Here is a 19,865-nt window from a genome sequence, read left to right on the forward strand (position 1 = left end):
AATCAAGGGCTTCAAAATATGATGGTTTTAATATATAATCTAATAAATTCGAAGTGAAAATGCAGTTATCTCGAATGGCAAATATTCGGTCGATAGTTCAGATACTTGTTTCCTACTTCAGCTGCTTAACCTGAATAAAATATTTAATATTAACTAACACTTTTCCGATTATTATTTCATCAGGATGTGGGGGAAGGAGGATTGGGAGAAAAAGGTATCTTTAGCTATAAAAAGTATTTACATACTCTCTCAAAAATTTTCAGCTAACATCATGAATTATTAATTTAAAAAAAATCTAGACGAAACACACGTTTCAGGTCATAGTCTAAAAATCTTCAAAATTGAAATTAAGTGCATAGGGATTAAGAATATTTGTAACCGATTCCAAATGAGTTGCTTTTGGAAAAGTTATCAGAGAAAGTTTTGTTCATTACTTCAAATATGTTTTTTTTTTCTTCTGTTATTAATTTCTGTAATAAGAATGAATGAAGGAAAATTATATATGTCATTTTAGTTAAAACTCCAAAACTGTTTAAATCATTTTATTGAGAAATCGTTAAGCATTAAAGAAACCCTAAAACATCTTGCTTATAAAATTACTGTAGGTCATTTTTTTAGGATTGTTGACATTCTAAATTAATGTTTGTATAAGAAAAAAAAATCAATTTGACAGACTCATCGTCAACTGCCTATTTAATGAAATACCTCGGACACTGCAATAAACATTTGTAATTTTTAAATTAAAATCTTATTAGAAAAACGAAGGTTATTTTAAAAATTATTTGGAATTATTATTGCATTTTATGACATAGGAAGTTTAAAAAAAAACTTTTTATTTGGATATTTAAAGAAATCTTCAAATATGTGATTTCGCGGAGATACAAATTGTTTAAATTCAACTGAATCGCATGGAAAAAGCAAAAAAAATAGTCCTAAAATCATAAAAATAAGGCAACTATCCATTCCTCTACTCTCCTAAAAGGCATATGATAATGCTGATCCAATAAAATCTGCATTCTACAATATAAATGTGCCATGTATTGCCATTTTAAGGCTCAAAATGTGAAAGAATTAAATCAAGTATCAAAGAAAGAGGTAAACTTTTTTTAAAAAAAAGCGTTTTAACTTTCGAAATTTTTTTTTTTTTTTTTTTAATTTTTTTCTAACACATTTATGAAGCCAGATGCTTGCTAAACAATTTAAGTGTTACTTGTAAAACCATTTTATTTCCTTCTCTTAAAAAAAAAAACTGCATGAAAGCTGGAGTATTTCATTTTTAAATACTTTTGAGAATGTTGCTAATCCAGAAGAACACACTGCAAAGTGAATTCCGGAAGCTATCTACTGAGTTTTGGAATTAATTCTCTTACTATTTTATTGATTCTAATAATATATTTCTTTGAAATTTATTAAATGAGCAAATAAGGAACAGAATTCTGTTATTATGTATATATATATTAAAATATATTCAACTTATATGTTCTGTATGTAATGAATGTATATTATATATATGTGTGTGTGTGCGTGTGCGTGTGTGTATGTGTGTGTATTGAAAATGAATTCTAAATTTTTTTTTAATCTATTTTGCAGTGATTTCATTGATCAAACAACATTTATATTGAAAATTTATCATTTGACCCGGCATGAGAACTTTGGAAAACTGACCTTGTACTTTATTTCCTATGATCCAATTGAAGGTACTATGTAGCTTATTATTGAATTAACATTGAGATTTGTGACTATACATTGTGTATCATGTATATTGCTGTCAAAATTATTTTCTCTTTTGCCGGAATTTCCAAGAAGAAATATTCTCATTTTGTTATATAACCATAACTATTGTTTTCAATGTTGACCCATTATGTTAAAGCATTGGTTTTAAAATGCCCATTTAAAAAATGTATTATTCTTTACTTGGTAGCGAATAACTGTATTTGGATGCCTTAATTCCTGCAGTTATCCTTAAATAATGCTCCAAGAACCTGCTTGTTTTATGGGATTTTATAGAGATTAGAATATTAAAATTATTCATCCTATAGTTTAAGTATTTCGGAATTATCTTCGAGTAACTTTTTTATGGTTAGCAGCTAAACTTAACATGGCGCTTGAACGTCACCCGTCCATCAAATAATAATCTGAAATTAAATCATTGACATACGTTATAATTCGTCAAAAAATAATTTAGAATCCATAAACATCTCCAGTTTCCCATGAATTGTTTATGGAATTCATATAAACTTTCTCTAAACATTTAAATACATAGTTGAGCAAATTATATAATTAAGGAAGGAATTAATATGTTACATGTCAGTCTAAAATACAATGTCGAGTTAAATTAAATTAATAATGTTTAATTTCCAATTTTAATTACATCTGAAGGTGTTTTTTTTAATTAAATTTTGAACAAAAAAGAGGAAAAAAATTTTGAGTAATATTTTAAATGACAGTTCGATTTTATCTGCAAGCAATAACTTGTGGTTATCAGATTCAATTACCAATACTTCATTTTTAAAAAATTGCGCATATTAAATTTTAAAAATTAATTTCTTGAAAAAATTTAATTCATCCGTCACAATAAATATCCGGAATTCTGTATTAATTCTTAGAATTCAACAAAGAAAGAAAAAGGGAGGGAGGATCTAAATTTGAAAATACTAACAAAGGAAAAAAAAGTCCCTAAGCGCTGCGAAAATAACTAGCGAATCTTGAATGAGTATTATCTTTTTGCATAAATATTCTAATATCTGTAAGAATATAAAAGTCAAGAATAGACAGAGAATCAATAAAAAAATTCATTACTCCATATATTTTCTATTTTTCTTGAATAGAAAAATTCATTTTATATCTTTAATATCAAAAAAGTCACAGCTTAATTGTTTTATCATAATGATTTGTCAAATCAAATCTTAAATCAAGACTTTCTTTTTATAATATCTCTTGTTTAAATACCTTTCTATAAAATACGAAATGCAGAATCGCTTATTTACACATTTTTTCTATGGAATAAGATATTATAAAATGCATAATATCCTTTATTCATTTATCTTTTCTTATTTTGATTTCAAACATTTCGAAATTCATTTTCTCACTATTACTCTAAGACATCACTTATATTTTGAGGTAAAAATTTGACTTTTAATTATCTCCAAAATTTAAAATCTGAGGAATTTCATTTCATACACTGTTATTTATAGTGGGATGGGAAAACGCAACAACGATTTCCTATTGTCAGAGAAGATGGCTTTTGACACATTGATAATAATTATAATATATTTGCAAAAATAGATAATAATTTATTCCTCGTAATGACATATTTAGTAGACCAGCATTTTGTTAACCCGGCCAGTATTTATTATGAGGGTCTTTTGTTAATAACTTATCAATTTATTTTCATATTTTTACAAATTTTTCAATTTATCAACATGTTAATGGCTCATTTTATATTATTTTTTTCTATTTTTGAAATTTTGTGAATATGTTATATAAATTTAGCTTTTGTTAATATTCATACCATGAGAAAGAAGTCTTAAGTAATAAAAGAGTGTAAAATAAACCATGATTATTAATTGATTTCAGAAAACTATTTTATTATGATAGATCATAAAAAATAGTAAATATCAAGTAAATTCAAGATTAAAAATTATTATTTTGCAAGCTTGTCATGTGGAATATAATATAACAAATTAAATGCATAAATAAATAATTAACTATACTTCAATTTCATTAGTTGTGATCTTAATGATTCAATGTAAACATCTATCGCATCTCTAATATTTTATAAATCATGGAGTATTTTTTACGAATTTATTTCACAAGTAGACTATCTGAGGTCCCCATTTCAATTCAGTGGCATGAGGCAGCTGCCTAGATTGTCTGATTGGAAATCCGCCACTGTCTTTATCTAAAGAATGATTTTAAAAAATAATTTCATATCTTTATTTCTAATTTTAAGAGCTGAATTTAATATTTATGATGAAACTTGCAAAATTCAGGCGATTCATTTTAAGTGAAAAATAAATAAATAAATAAAGGAGGTAAGGCCAAAACCCTGTGTGTGTTGTGTGTCTATCTGATTTATCTGATTAATGTAGAATACACTCTTTAATGCGAGAAAGAAAAATATGTGCTTTTAAAAATGATGAATTTTTCTAAACATTTAAAAAAATTTCCTTTTTTATGACTTCAGTATGATTTAATCATCATAAGAAGAATATTTTCATAAAAGTTTCTTAATTTAATTGCATGCTTCTGAAACAGAAGCCAACATTTCAATAAAATACAAGAAAGAAAACAAAAAAAAAATTTTAATACTCAATTTTTTAAAAAAAATAATTGGAGGATTTTTTTTTCTGTGTTTACCAACATCCTATTTATTTTTGCTATAAAAGAAAAATGTCGGTCATACATCGGTTTCTTTGCAAAAGAATTCTGGTAACTTCTAAGGATTTCAAAAGAAATTTCTGGATATATTTCTAAAATCAACAAACAGAAATAGCAAAATAAAAAATCTCGCAGCCTTCGATCTACAGCTTCACACATACACACTCTCGCGCGCGCGTAAGAACAGGAAGAGGATCTGTTTGTGCTACCGGCTCGGCCAGAAGCCCGAGTCGAAATCGTTCGGATCTCAGCGGAATGATAAAACCCATCTGCTTTTCTTTCGCTTTCCTCTCTAATCTGTACGCAAGCGCGTTCTTCCCCTGTTTTTGCGATCGCAGTAGCCTCGGGCCGGATGCAAGATAGGTAAATATCGCCGCGTGTTTGTAAAAATCTGTTAGGGAAATGAAATATGAATTGTTAGAGATCGAGGGGATGCTTTTTTTTCGTTCCTCTTACGTCATCTCGAATTCCAAGAGCTATAGAGCACTCTAAGGAGATTTTTTTTTTTTTTAAATTTTTATATTGTTCTCGTGAAGTTTCTTGTTTTTGCTTTCAGACGCACGAAAATAAGTCTTTATCTGCTTACAAATAAAGAACCTCCATTACCATCCATGCTGAATTATCTATGGCGTTTTTTATACCATGATATTTTAACAAATAATGTTGCCATTTTGCTATTGAAATAGGATAGGTTTTGTAGATCAATTTTTCCCCAGTTTTAAGCGATATATTAAGAACAAAAAGAAATTTTAATATAGCCAGACCTCGCTTAATGAACAGCTCTTATAACCAGTAATTCGCATAATAAACGGGATTTTCTTAATGAGCGATGTTTCGCAGAAAGTGACGAGAAGACGTGACATCACATGCTGACATCACATTTAACTCAATCTGTTTGAGCGCTTGTTTGAGGAGAATCCTTATGTCTCCGTAGAAGAAGTTTTGGCAGGACAACGTTGTGGAATGCTACACGAAGGTTTTAGCAAGGGCCCATGTAGTCTTAATCGACGAGAGTGTATTTTTAGCCAAGATTATGAGACTAGAGATGGATAATAACAACAGTTAGGAGCTGGCTGAAGAACATATCCAGAACTACCGAAGAACCATATTTTCTGTAACAACAAAACGTTGGTTATAAAATTTGGTCAGAAGAAGATGGAATAATAGATGTAAAAGAGCATCAACCTTCCACTGCAATAAGGGAGAAACTGAAAGCATGGAAAATTATTGCTTAAAATTATCGCACATTTAATTATTATTAAAATTATCGTACACTGTGAAGCATCGCCTTAATGAAGTAGCAGCTATACAGACTACAAATTTAATTAATGATAATGCCGTGACTCATTTTCGCCAAATTTTCAAGCATTGCTAAAGACAAATAGCGTCGCTATAGACAACTTTCCTGCGAAAAAAGTACGCATAATTACATAGTATAAATTTGTTTGAGTATTTTTTTTTTTCCCCCCGAAGTGGAATTTTTTTTTTTTTTTTTTGCATGGATTCCTATTGAACTGAGAAAATTGTTTTACTTAACATGTGTTTCGCCTTATGTGTAAAATTCAAGAATAAATTATGCTCAGTTAAGGAGATTCCACTGTAGTCAGCTTATTTTATAGTTCTTCTAATGCTACCATGTTAAAGAGACTGAAAGATTAAAAATATTTTAACGCAAGTCATGTCGATAGTTAAAGCAGGATAATTTACAGGCAATGGTTCTGTTAAAAAGTTTGCTGTAAAAAGATTCGTAATTATTGTAAATAAAATAAATTTTAAGAAAAATTTTGAAAGCAAATCTGTAATAAAGAATAAGAATAAATAAAAAATAATAATTAAATTATACAATAACTACTGCTTAATCCGATCACTTCAGGAAGTAAGAATTTTGTGTAACTATGATTGAATTTATATTTTTATGAACTATATTTTTATTATATTAAAAAAAAAGTACAAAAACGCTTATCTCAGGGCTATCTATAATTAATTTAAAAAATAACAATTAAAAAAATCATAAAAAATAGCCAGTTATTTTTTAAAAGTTTACTTATTTAATGTTCGTACTTGCACTGTTTTTAAAACTTGTTGAAATATGCCGCTTTCAAAATATCAAGAGTTTAACTCATTCCGGCTTCGTTGAAGGATTTTTTTTCAACACTGCCGTCCTTGTCAAAATTGTCAATATTTATTACTCTGTCTTGCTCTCAAAAAGCTAAAGATTTTTGAAAATTTTACAAAGAAGAGGCTTTGAAATTTCCAACTGCCCTCCAGCTTTGTGTTGATTCATTTCAGATGAACTTTCATACCTATTAAAAATTTCAATTTTATCTTTAACACTTAAATGAATTCCTTTTCTTTGATCCATTTTGCTTTCGTAATTCAGTTGCAAATAGCAATGGTTTAGGGCTGTTCATATTTAGACCAAAAATTAGCAGCACAGCTATCTTTTTAAACTAATCTTGACCTCTCTAGTTCAGATAAAAGAATACGAAATCTCTCCCACTCGGAAAATGATTCGTAGAAGTTTCTTTGATAGAAGAACGAGAAATTTTTTACAGACGTCAATCGTTAACGTTGCTAAAAATGAAGGATCGGTAATTATTAAAACAGAATATTTGTGCATATTTGGATATGTCGATTTGGGACCAGAGAAATTTGATAATATAAAACGTCTGATTACATTAATCATGATCATATTAAGCGGCATCCACTGCCCAAACAAAATGGTAAATACCAAAAAAAAATTTTGAGATTGTCACTTTTTGTTGGAAAATGAAATGAGAATATTTGCAGGCTGAATTCTTGACAATTCCTAAGCATTACTTACAATTTCATTTAAATCTTCACATTCTCTAAAAATCATGGGAAAAAAATGCTCGCTTATATTTCCTCGGGATAACTGATTACGTGATGTGTTAAAAAAAATTTGTCTCAACAGAGTAAATATATTGTGCCCTAAAGCTCTTTTTTCAACAAATATTCCGTGTGAAACAGTTAAGTATTTGAAACCGTTATATATTTTGTTTTGAATATCAAGTCTAGATATTCCACATAATCCGAAATGGAACACTTTTATTATTTTTATACACTTTAACTTGCTTTATGTCCATAAAGATGTTTTGTAATCGAATTTTCATTCATTTCCAAATGTTTTTGAGGTTCGAAATTTTGTACACTTCTATTTTTAATTATAGTACATTATTTCAGCATTTTTAAAATTTAATTATCAATTAATAGATTAATTGAATTGAATTTTGATTCCATACGAATGATGTCATTTGAGAAAAAATTTCTGAAAATATCGATATGAAGTTTCCATAAAATTTATGATATTAAATTATAAATTGACAAATCATAATAGTCATACATTTCGACCTTTTAGCACAGGAATTAAAGAATTGTGTTTTTAAAATTTTTTTAATTAATTCTTTTAATTACTTCCAATGAATAATGATACTGTTTTTCTAAGCAATAATGAAATAGTTCTGATAAAATATCAGTAATTGCATTAAACTGGTGATCTGCGCAAAATTTGAGCGAAAAGATTAATTGGATTATTTCTATTGACGAGTAGAATTCAAAAGTGTTGACAGCGATGTTTATAAAGTTAATCTGATACATTATATGTGAATCTACATAGGATAGATTACAAGTAAAGTGTAAATAGCGTACACCAGCTCATTAAAGTTGAATATGAAGAATTTGAAATATTTAATAATAGCTGCCTTTGGAGACCAGTTTGATCGTCCAGATTGATTTTTTAGGATGCAAAATCAGTAACAAGGAATACATTAAAAAATATTTTACATTTTTATTTCATATGATTGAAAAATCGAATTCAATTGAATGAGTTTGCAGCATATTAAAAGGCGTATATATAACGATATAAAAGCGGAATTGAAAATTCTACTACTATATTTATGATTGGTAAAAACACGCGATTGAATGTTTTCGATTGAGCTTGAATTCCATCGTAACCTTTAAAAACATTATTACAGATAGAGTATCAAACTGATATTAAAATATTAAAATTAGAGGAAAAATTGTACAGAAATAAAAATTTATATCATTAAAAACATAATTGTTTGAGTCTTAAGATATTATATTGGAAGATATAAAAATTGATTTCCGTAGTCATGTCATAACGATTACTTTCTGGTGACGATTAAGTCTATTTTTGGGCTGGAGTAAATTCTCTATTTGAAATCTATTTCTTTATTTTATATATATATATATATATATATTCCTCCCATTGAATATACTTTTTGATAACACGTCGAATCATCTCTAGAATATTCCTAATTATATTTTATAGATCCATTAATTAGCTAAGCGAAGCGTTGAATTCAATGTAGTTGTAAAAAACGTTCGATGAAGTAGTCTAAAATTCGTACGATGGTTTATTTACATTTGATTGTTATCATTCGACAATAAATATTTTAGAGTTCTTTCTCTCTTTATTATAGAGAGAGAGAGAGAAATAAAGAAGACTCCAATAAAATTCTTTTTAATGTTTATTTTATATATATCATTTATATTCTGTTCTATTTAAAATTTGTATTCAATTAACTTTTTTATGATTCAGAATTTATTAAATAGGTTGTAGAAAAGAAAGAATTTTTTATTCAATATCAATACATAAAGTAATTTTTCTAAAAAAAAAAAAAAAAAAAAAGAAAGAAAAGAAAAAGAGCCAATTATATTTTTTTCATGCAGAGAAGGTTTTTGATAACATTGCATTACGTATATTTAAAGCATAAAAATAAAATTGCTGATTATAAAGGTTCACCGAAATTAAACTAATTATAGAAAGTAAAAAGTAAAATAGTTATTTAATTATATAATATAATAAATTATAGTAATGATAATGATCATAAATATTCAAAATTATATTATTTGAAAATGTAATGATAAATCCAAGTACATATCAACGCTTAATTCTTTTAGAAGGATTTACAGAAATTTCAATACCTGGAATTCCAACAGGCCTAACACATCCCACTTCAGCAATAAATTGTTTGTTTCGAAATAAAGGTAATAATAAACAATTTCTGATTAGAAAAATTGACTAACAAACCACCGTTTAGAAGTGGAAGTTTTGTAATGAGAAAAACTTGAAGAAATCAATTCAGATTCATTGTTTATGCAATATAAATGAAAATAACATATAAAATTGATTTTTTTTTCTAATCGAGATTGTCTTCGCTTAAGAAAATAAATTTGGCTAAGTACCATCTTTTTATTTTGTTTCAATTTCTGTGTATAAAAAAAAATTGCTAATGAAATTATGATTTCAAAATCTCATTCATATTCGGAGCAAACAGATAATATTTTTCAAGCAAAGTACGAGCAAACAATATAGCCGTCTAATAAGAAGCAAAAAAATAAATGATTTATTTTATTGCTTAGACTTAAATAAATAAATATCTTCGCTCAATTTGATTTTTTGTTTAAATATGGCAAATAAACCTCTCCGGTAAACGTTTAAAGACGAAAATATTTACCATATTGTATCGGAATTAACTACATGATATTAATGCTTTTAATTTAAATTTTTCTAAATGCTTTTAAATAAATTTGACTAAAAGAATTTGTCAGAACTTATGCCAACCTACATAATTTCATACAAAGATTGATAAATTTGGTGGGAAGCATACTTCCCACGGCCCTAGGAAGGGTTAAATTAGAATGCAATAAATGGAAGGCTAGATCAAAAAGTGCTATCCAATTTAATTTTCGAATAAAAATATTTCAGAATTGTTGAATACTTTATAGACATCGAATTTATCATAGTTATATTACGAATTATTAAATAATTAGGAATTCAGTTAGAATTTCGAAACAATTAGATTTTTTTATTAAAGTCTGATGTTCTATCACGTTTGAAAAGTTCCAATAATTTTGAATTTTATGAAATAAAAAGCTATCTAATTATATAACAATTTAAAAAATGTTTCTAATAATATTAATTAGAATCTAACTGAAAATTATTCAATCGTTTTTTAGAAAGGAAGGATTACTTTTTTTATAGCTTTAAATATATTCAGGTATTTCTAAGAAATACCGCATAATTAGCATAGATAACACGCTGCATGTTTAGCACAGCTGTAACTTTACAAATTATACATAAATATGCTACTACTATTAAAAGCATTATTTATGTTCGTATTTAGCTGAATTATTTTAATGCTGTTTGTATGAAGGAAGATCAAAAATTTGCTTTTGAACTTGAAATAGAATTGCAGATGCACAAGTTTTTTAAAATTTTTTTTTATTTAAAAAACAAAAAACGGAGATAAAATAAATCATTGCATATTTTTGCGTTTTCAAAAGCAGATGTAGCTCAGAGAATGATTTCAGGCATCATTCTCTGAGCTACATAATTTCAAGAAATACAAAACATTTTCTGGCGTAATTTATGATTTTTTTTATAATCACATTAATCAAAATATAATTCAATTCATATTTTTACATTAAACGAAAACCATTTTAAAAATTCAAGGAATTGCAGTTTAAATAATGAGCATTACACGAAGATGCGTTTCTTTCACGGTAATGGATCTTAGGATTTTACGAAATTGTATCTAATCTACTAGCAGAGCATTGAAACGTGTTAAATTCCTTAGATATTTAAATGCGAGCCAAAATTTAATGATCTCACGATAGCATCAAAATGCATAATTCATTGAACTAATGCCATTAATTCAAAATAAATGTTAGGCAAAAATGATATTTTATAATTGCTCGTGTATTTTACCAATTATGTCTTCTAATGTTTTTAAGATGCAGCAGTTGTTGAGTTTAAATCTAGTTAAATTTTTTAACATTTTATTTTTTTAGAAATTTTTGAAAAAGAGAAATATTTGTTTTCATTTTGAGGTATGCATCACAAAAATAATTACATATTAAATTATATTAATGGGTAAATTTTACTATAACGAATTGCAAGCGCTAATATTTTTAAAAAACAGTTAAATAAATATCGAATTAAATCCGTTTCTTCGCTTGAGAGTATGAAGTAAAGAAATAAAGACGACAAAATGAGATGTTGATTCGCCAAATAAAAATTTGTTTCAGTTATTAAATCAGATTTAAATTGCTAAATTTTCTAAAAGTAAAACTTGACAATTTTATTTTTAAGACATGAAATATTTCGGTAGCTACTATTTTGGGAAGTAGATATTATTCAAACTAGAACAAAAACTATAAAAAACGTTTTATTAATCCTTAACAAAAAAAAGTTTTTAGATATTGATTCTTTTTTTTTTTTTTCCAATTTTGGGGTAAGTTTTTAGAGAACATATGCTTAGCTCTATTCTTCCACAAAATAAATTCACCATTTGTAGGAAAGCAATAGAGCTTAGAAAAAATTGTCGCCTTAAAATTTCTAATCTTTCTAAATATTTTTTTTTTTTTTTGGATGAGTTATAAGTAACATTTATAAAAAGGATTTGAAGTTATTTAATTTATAAATTTATATGAAAAAAATTGAAAAGCTGTTAGTTTCAAAACAAAAAAAAAATATCCTCTAGCTTATTAATGCTATTATACTTAAACTACTTACCAGAATGAATAAGAAGTTATAATCCTAAGACATCTCTCTAAATTTAATTAAAAATTATTTAATCTCTAAATTAAAATTTAAAAAATTCTATTATAAAATAAATATAAAATTAAAGTTGCGTATATTTAAACAAAGATGTAGCAATATAACTTTTTTTTTAAATATTTCCTTATTTTTAAAATCCCTAGATAAGCAGTATTATGTATTTTTTTAATCGAAATTCATTAAAAAAGTATTCAAAAGAATAATGTAGTATGGCTTGTAAAAAGAAAAAGAAAGAAAGAAAAAATAGAAATCTTATAAGTCGAGAGAATTCATTTCAAAGAAGTTCGAATCATCCGATCTTTTCCTGCATCGTGGTTTGGTTACGCTAGTCACAGAAATATAGAGATATAAATTTCAAAATGCCAATAAGAGTGAATTCATACGATGTCATAATCACAAAATCACACAGCGAAATGTCATTTGATGCTTTTCTAACTTCGCAAACCTCGGCATGGATTGCATAATTAAATTGGCGCAATTAAGTTGATGAACATCATATAAACATGAATTAACTTCATGCCAAAGAAAAAGCATTTTAAACTTTTGTGCTGGGTTCCATTGCTCAAAAAAATGTGAAGTAGTTTAATTTCCCCGATTCTTCCGAATATAGGACTTCTTCCACTGACTTCAAGTTAAAAAAGTAGTTTGATTAGGCAGCATATCTGCATATTATTGTATTTTGTCGTGCAACCAAAAGGAAATTCACGTGCATCTGTCCTGCCTCCTTTTTCCCTGTCAGAGATGACAATTGCCAGCATGGGCAGGGATCATTAACCCGTAGGCTCTGACAAGCATTCGATTCCACCTTCGCCCAGCCTTCGTGTTTCAAAAACATAAAAATAAAGCCCCGTGACATTAAAAGAGGAGGAGAAAAAGGAATATTGCTTTTATCAGAGAGAAGTCGATGCACGCGAAACAGATATTAGATAAAGAGTCGCTCGCAGCCTTCAGAACAAGGGAAACTACATGTTTGGGCAAGGATGGTTAAGAGTTACTCGTTATGTTCCAATCTTCGACCATGGGTAAAGACACTTATTTCTGCCTGTTCATATTATCGACGATACATCTACAAATATTGTCCTTATCAGACTCCTTGACTAAAATTTAATGTTAGCAATTTGAAATCCATAAGTTAATACGATGATTTTACTAGTCAAGTTGTTCCTCTTGGCTTAAAAATTATTTTGTTTCCCTTGTAAAATTTCTTATATAAAACAATTTTCTGTTTTATTCTAGCTACGTCAATATGACCAATAAAAAAAAATATATATATAGAAATGTTCGTAAGCCTAGGAAAAGCAATGTTCCCTTTGTTTTAGTCAGGCAAATTATTTCCTGTCTCACAATAACTACACACTGTTACCGTTATAATGATCTTCATTATATTAGTAAAATTATACATAATTATTTATAAATTCCAATTTTATTAAAGAGGGCATCTCCTCTTCTTAGAAGGGTCATGAAATTCAATGCGATTATTATAAGTAGCTCTGCAGATGTCTAAAATGTAATTAACTTATCAAATTTCTGATACCGTTTGTATCTGTATAACCAAGTGTTCAGAAGCAATATATAAATATTTAATAGCAAAAATATTTAATAGCTTTAAATGAATTGTTACTGTTATGCCCAGTTTCATAGCACCCATACTGGTAATTGTTATGCTAAGGTTAGTATTTGGTAAAAGTTAATTTTAATAAAAACTCCAGTAAGCTGTCCAGAAATCTGAGAATCCAGAGTATTCAGATGTCTGCCAATAAGCATATGATTATTGAGAAAAATCAATCCAGAGCGTTTACAATACTCACGTATCATGTGGTAGAAAACTGAGGATTGCAAATATCAACTTCACATTTAATCATAATGCATGAAGACTTAGGAGACAGAATTTCGGCTATAAATTACAAGGATTTTCTTAATATTTTTAGTTAAAAAAATTTTTTTTGATGTTATAACAAACAGGCACACAAATTGAGAGTGTACAGATCAGGGGTATGTGACATACTAGTGATCATACAAGCAGCGAAATCAAAGTATCTAAATAGTTTAGTTGTGGCTTTCTGTATCATTGTTAATCCTTCTATATATTCTATACATCTTTCTATATTCTTTCATATATACTTGTTCGTCTTAGGTTTATGGAAGGTTTCAATAATACCAATGCAAGGAATTTTAGTAATTTCATAATTTAAGCATTTATATTGATGAAATTGTTGAATCCAAATTTTTACAATTAAAATGACTAGATTACATATACTTTGTATACGTGAAAATGAAAAAAAAAAAAATTATTTAGCACATATTTCTGTTATTTCAATTCTAATGCACGATGCTACAAGATGATTGCTAAAAGTCTTCGAGCTTGTCTAAATTCTCAATAGAAAATAATAGACTTCCAATGCGTTTCATGTGGGATGCGACTAATTTTGCTGTAAATGAGCATCATTGAACACGAATCTTTTTCAACTTACTTTTAAATTCAACAACCTAACATTCTCCCTCCTCTTCTCCTTTTTTTTTTTATTAATTATCTATCATGTATTTTTCATTTTTCTACTGTATTATTTTTGTATTGTTTATACATTTTGTAATAGTGCGCTTCTTTTTTAAATTTTGTCGTTACTTATTTGTTCTTTTAAAAAATAATAGTTGCTTCCATCCATTCAAACCATACACTGGTCTTTTATTCTGAAAATAGGGTTTCGTTTGTATAATGCAACGTTATTTTAACTTCTGTATGCTTACGCAAGAAAGGAAACCATGAATTCAGGCGCAGACTTTTAATTCATTTGAACAGTTACTTATCAAAACAGAAATTTTGATAATCCGGAATAAACGAGTAATTAAAATAATTGACTTTCGAATGTACAAAAATTATGCATATTTTTTCGTTGTTTGGATTAGAAAATTCTATATTATGTGAATGACACAAAATGAAGTTTAAACAGCAATTTTTTTACATAGATTCCCAAGATATCTCATATCCGCATTTTGAAAGAGATTGTCGACTTAGAGTAGAAGCTCTTATGCTGACATTTTCTCTTTTTGTATTTCTTTCACAATATTTGTCTTTAAACTGAAATTTTTTAAAACTATATTCAAGTATCGTGTGAGTAAAAAAATTGAGTTTGTTATGCATATAACAAACTCAATGGTATAAACTGCTATGAGGAGGGAATCCAGAATATTGTTAGATTTAGGGTTTCTCACCCCTTCAAAATGAATATTCAAATAAGTATTTATTATTTCTACTTTTCTAAGATCCAATTCATCTATATTAGGCATAATCAGGTTATTAAAGCTTTTAGAATTTGACAGTCATTTGGAAAAATTGATGATTTAAAATTGGTTTGTATTATAGAGAATATATATGCAATGAGCTAATAATACAAGTTTTTAAAATGTTTGTCCTTAAGAAAAATATATTTTTTAAAGAGAAAGTAAGTAATATATATATATATATATATATGTTTAAATAGCGAAGTATGTTGAAGACATGATTTCCGAGTTCCATCACGTAGGAATGCAACGTTAAGTCGAGGTTGCTACTAAATATATCCCCGTGGAGGATGCTAAACTTCAAAAGCCTTTACGCCACTCTATTTTTAATTTCAAAATAATCCACCTGTGTCTGAACTCTGGAAGGAGAGGGAAAAGAGGTCGGGGCAATAAAATAGCATTCCTTCCACGGACGACGAGGCACATAATAATGCCGAGCCTCATCCACGTCCAGAGATGTGTATCTTTGTATATCTTCGGCTGTCCGGACAGATTATCCGGCAGCTATCTGGCGATAGTCGCGCACCAGCGCGTGGTCGGGATCACAGGTGGTCATCGGAGCGTGGCGGAAAGCTCAGACAATGACTATCTGCAGGTATTTGTTTACATATCCAACTCGATCTTTTCTCAGAATCAGTATCCGCCTTCTGGAGGCCGCGGCACGCCACCTTTTGGACACGAGACGCTGTCTAATGGCTGAGACGAGGAGAGTGCAGTTTCCGAAATCGAAAAGCAACGGTGCACATCAAAGCGGGCGCACCTTCTTGGGATGGTCGGCAAGTGAGTCGTTCGATGACTTGCCACCAATTCCAAATCATAAGAAAGGCGTTGGATGCTCTCATTTTTTTTTTTTTTTTTTTTTTTTTGGATGAGCGTTTTTTCATTTGATGACGTTTTAATAAAGAATGCTTAGTATTTAACATAGTGTCTCCCAAATCTTCTTAAGACAGATATATATGTATTTAAACATTAAAAAGTTTTATTTGTAACTGATGGCTGCAAAATTAAAAAAGAAAATAAATCGAAATTGAATTTGAACGTATTTAATTAATTATTAGCCAAAATGCCGTATTAATTATTAGCCGTATTTAATTAATTTTTAGCTTCTAAATGATTTTATCTACTGATAATTCATCTTTAATAATAGACAAAGCTGTGTTGCAAAATACTTAATTTTCGTTCCGTTGCTAATCTCTTAATTTTTGTAAAAATTTTAAGTAATGGAAATTCTAATCAGCAATATTCCGTTGAATATCAAAACTGCTTTTGTTTAGGAAGTATTGGTCTCAGACGCCAATCTTACTTTTATTTTTAACATAAGTTAAAAAAAAAAAAAAAAAAAAGATTGAATTCTGAACATCACATATTGTTTTATATTATCTTTACTTTGCAAATGCCAAATTAATAAAAAAAATTTTTAATTGAATAAGGAGCTTTATTTCATTTTTACGCTTACAAAATCATATGTTTCACCAAACTCTTTGAAAGCAAATTACTGGAAATTTAACCACTTTAATCGATTTTTATTTTGCAAAAAATGTTGATGGTTGGATATGTTCATGCATTTGAAATTAACATTGCACGCTATAAATAAACTAGGCTTAGTGACGCTTTATAAGTTGCATCCAGTGCACGTAACTTCCTCTCTTCATTTCAGAACAGCACTTTTTATTATTATTACTAAAAGTTCAGAAAGTAGAGGGGGGAAACAAATGTCATGGCTTGTTAAATCCATCTACTGAAATGGAAAATAATTTATGCTAGAATATTGACAGATTTGCATACATTTTCTTCTGATTAAGTATTAGATGCGTATTCTTGTTATTATTTCAAATTCATGCTTTAATGGACTATAAGCTGAAAAATATAAAATTCCTCAAGTGTTAAGTAAAAGGTAAGCAGTAAAATATCAAAAATATTTTATTCCCCCAGTCCTCGTATGAGCAAATACAACTGGTATTCAATGGCATTTTGATGAACGGGAAGGGAGTGCAAGAAAAAAAATAAGATTATTTGCGCTATGTAATAAAACTTTCATGTTTGTCTCCAGAGTTCAATCTTGTGTTTTTCTTTCACCTGAGATTTATTTTAAATTCATTTTTTTTTCGGTATTATTTTAATCGTCACTTCCGACTCATCTCTCCGCCCAAAAACAGATGCTTCCAGGTGATGCATCGGTGATTTTCCAAGAAAACGTTCTTTTGATATGCTGTTCGATTCCCTCTCGCGTATCGAATATACTTTTGTCTCTTTCCGCCGCCCCCTTTCCGAAAGTACTATTATCGATTCTTTCCGCGACCATTCATCTTCTCACCTGTCTTCAGTTGTTCACCGAGTCCATATCTTGGAACTCTCAACTTCCAGAAAATGACTCAGTCCCGAGGAACGGTCAAAAGCGGTCGCCTTTCTCTTGGTTGTATTTTGAAACATTGCACTCACTGATTATATATCCGAATTTAAAAGAAAAAATATATATTTAATGTTTCTAATGAAGTTCAAACAAAGCTTTGTTAGATTAAAACAATTTAGTTTTGCTTGAAGCAATTATTTTTGTTTGTGAAAGAAATAATGTTTTAACTGAGGAAATCTCTGCAATTTTCCAAGTATTCTGTGGTTTCATCGACTTAGCGTTAATGTATATGCAGCGTGTTCTATATTATATATATAGGGAATTACACCCTGTAGCGAATTTCTGATATAACTATTTTGTCGACCTTAGGATTGCGGTAAAATAATCAAGCTTCACCTCTACTAACAATAAAGGTGAATGAGTTTCTCTGTCTGTCTGCCAGTCTGTCTGTCTCTATGTAGGTGTCACTACAGACCAGACCATTTGACCTACAGCTACCAAATTTGTCACATATTTATCTTGGGATACAGAACTGTGCACCTTGGAGTGATTTTAAAAAAAATATTTTAAAATTAAGCTGAAATTTGATGTTTTTACGCGATAACTTCCTGTAGCGAAATTGTAGCATTCGGCAAAAAATTCTTCCTGTAGCATTATTGCAAAAAAGGAATTTTACGCTATCTTACAATTTAAAGTTTCTCGTTTCAGTAATACAATTTTAAATTATGAGAAGTTTTCTAAATTTTTGTTATTTTTTTTAAAAAATAGTTTTTTTCTAATTTCCAACAATCTATAATATTGTTATTCTAAATATGTTTGTTTTATTGTGTGATTTTCTTCAATTGTTAAAAGCTGGAGAAGAAAGATTCTGTTCAAGACGAATAAAAAAACACGCTACAATACATCAAATGTTAGAAAATAGACAAACTCAATATTTATTTTTTTATTATAACAAATATGGTATGGGATTTTTTTTATTATAACAAATAAGATATATGATATAATGGGATTGTTATTGCCTACTAAATGGTTAAATGGTTACCAAAACAAATCTAAGGTAATTAAAATAATATTTAATATCTGACAATTCGACTGTATCATAGACAAAGTTTTACCTAAATGATTTCATTGAAATTAAAATAACTGTTGGTCGCTAAAGGAACTAGTATACAAAACCTAACAATTTTAGCAACATATCTTGGTAGCTTGCGAATTAATCTGGAACAAGATATAATATGTAAATATAAAAAAAAAGAAAAAAAAGGCATTCCATTGCATACACACAATTGTGTTAAAATTACACGCTTTTAGGCATTATCTTCAAAACACGTAGTTTGATATGCAGTTGCTTTTGAATAAAAAAATTATTGCAAACAAAATTTTAATACATTCTTTCAAAATAAATTAATCATATCTGCTTATATATAGTAGATACTCAAAGAATTAGAATTTCAACATTGAAAAGTGAATTGCCCATAGATAAATATAGTATAGTAAAATAATTGCATGCCAGGGTTCTTTAAGTCATAACTGCGTCCAATATTCAAGATTCAGAAATTAAACATTAAAAAAATAATCTTTACAATTTATACTCTCTCAGCGAAGAATTTTCATTTTTTAAAATTTTATTTTTGGATATATTTTGAAAATGAAAGTTCTGAATTTGAAATAATTACCTAATATTTTTCAATATGGTTTTATCATACAAAGTAGTTAGTTACCTTTAAATTTGAATTTTAATCCTCATAAAAGTTCGCTTCAGATTTTATTATAAATGATAAATTCACAATAAGGAAAAGGAAAATATCTCCAAAGATAGACAACAGGCAACTAACTTATCTGAATTTCGAGAAATTTTCTTTATATATGTGGGAGCTCCTATATCCTATATGGCGCCATGTTGAGTCATAATCACATGATGCTTTCCAGCTTTAAGTGATAGAGGAGAGCTTGATGGTGAGACGATAAGAATAATTACGAAATGAAAAGTGTCGGAAAATGAAATTTGGTTCACAATTTTAGCATTTAAATTATAGATTCGTATCGTATTTTGAAACAAATCTGTCAATTTCAATCGACAGGCAAAAAAGGCATTCAAATTACTAATTTGTGCAATATATTCAAGTGAAATTGCTTAATCACACTAAAGAATCTATATTTCGTAATTATCTTTCACCAACGCAGTGAAAGTGTTCGCGATCGTATCCAAAGTCCTCAATTTTATGAGTAAGGAGAGGTTTTAGACCTTTA

General features: G+C 28.3%; 1 long non-coding RNA gene across 3 annotated transcripts in view; it reads left to right on the forward strand.

Moving 5' to 3' along the window:
- LOC129980028 (uncharacterized) overlaps positions 1–19,865 on the forward strand; it is a 186,380-nt gene that overhangs the window by 115,700 nt on the left and 50,815 nt on the right. For all 3 annotated transcript variants that reach the window (XR_008785231.1, XR_008785232.1, XR_008785233.1), the window contains exon 2: positions 1,591–1,697. This is a non-coding gene — a long non-coding RNA (uncharacterized LOC129980028). The remainder of the gene's footprint in view (positions 1–1,590; positions 1,698–19,865) is intronic.

The sequence above is a fragment of the Argiope bruennichi genome, chromosome 1, assembly GCF_947563725.1.
Source record: "Argiope bruennichi chromosome 1, qqArgBrue1.1, whole genome shotgun sequence".
NCBI classification, from domain to species: Eukaryota; Metazoa; Arthropoda; class Arachnida; order Araneae; family Araneidae; genus Argiope; species Argiope bruennichi.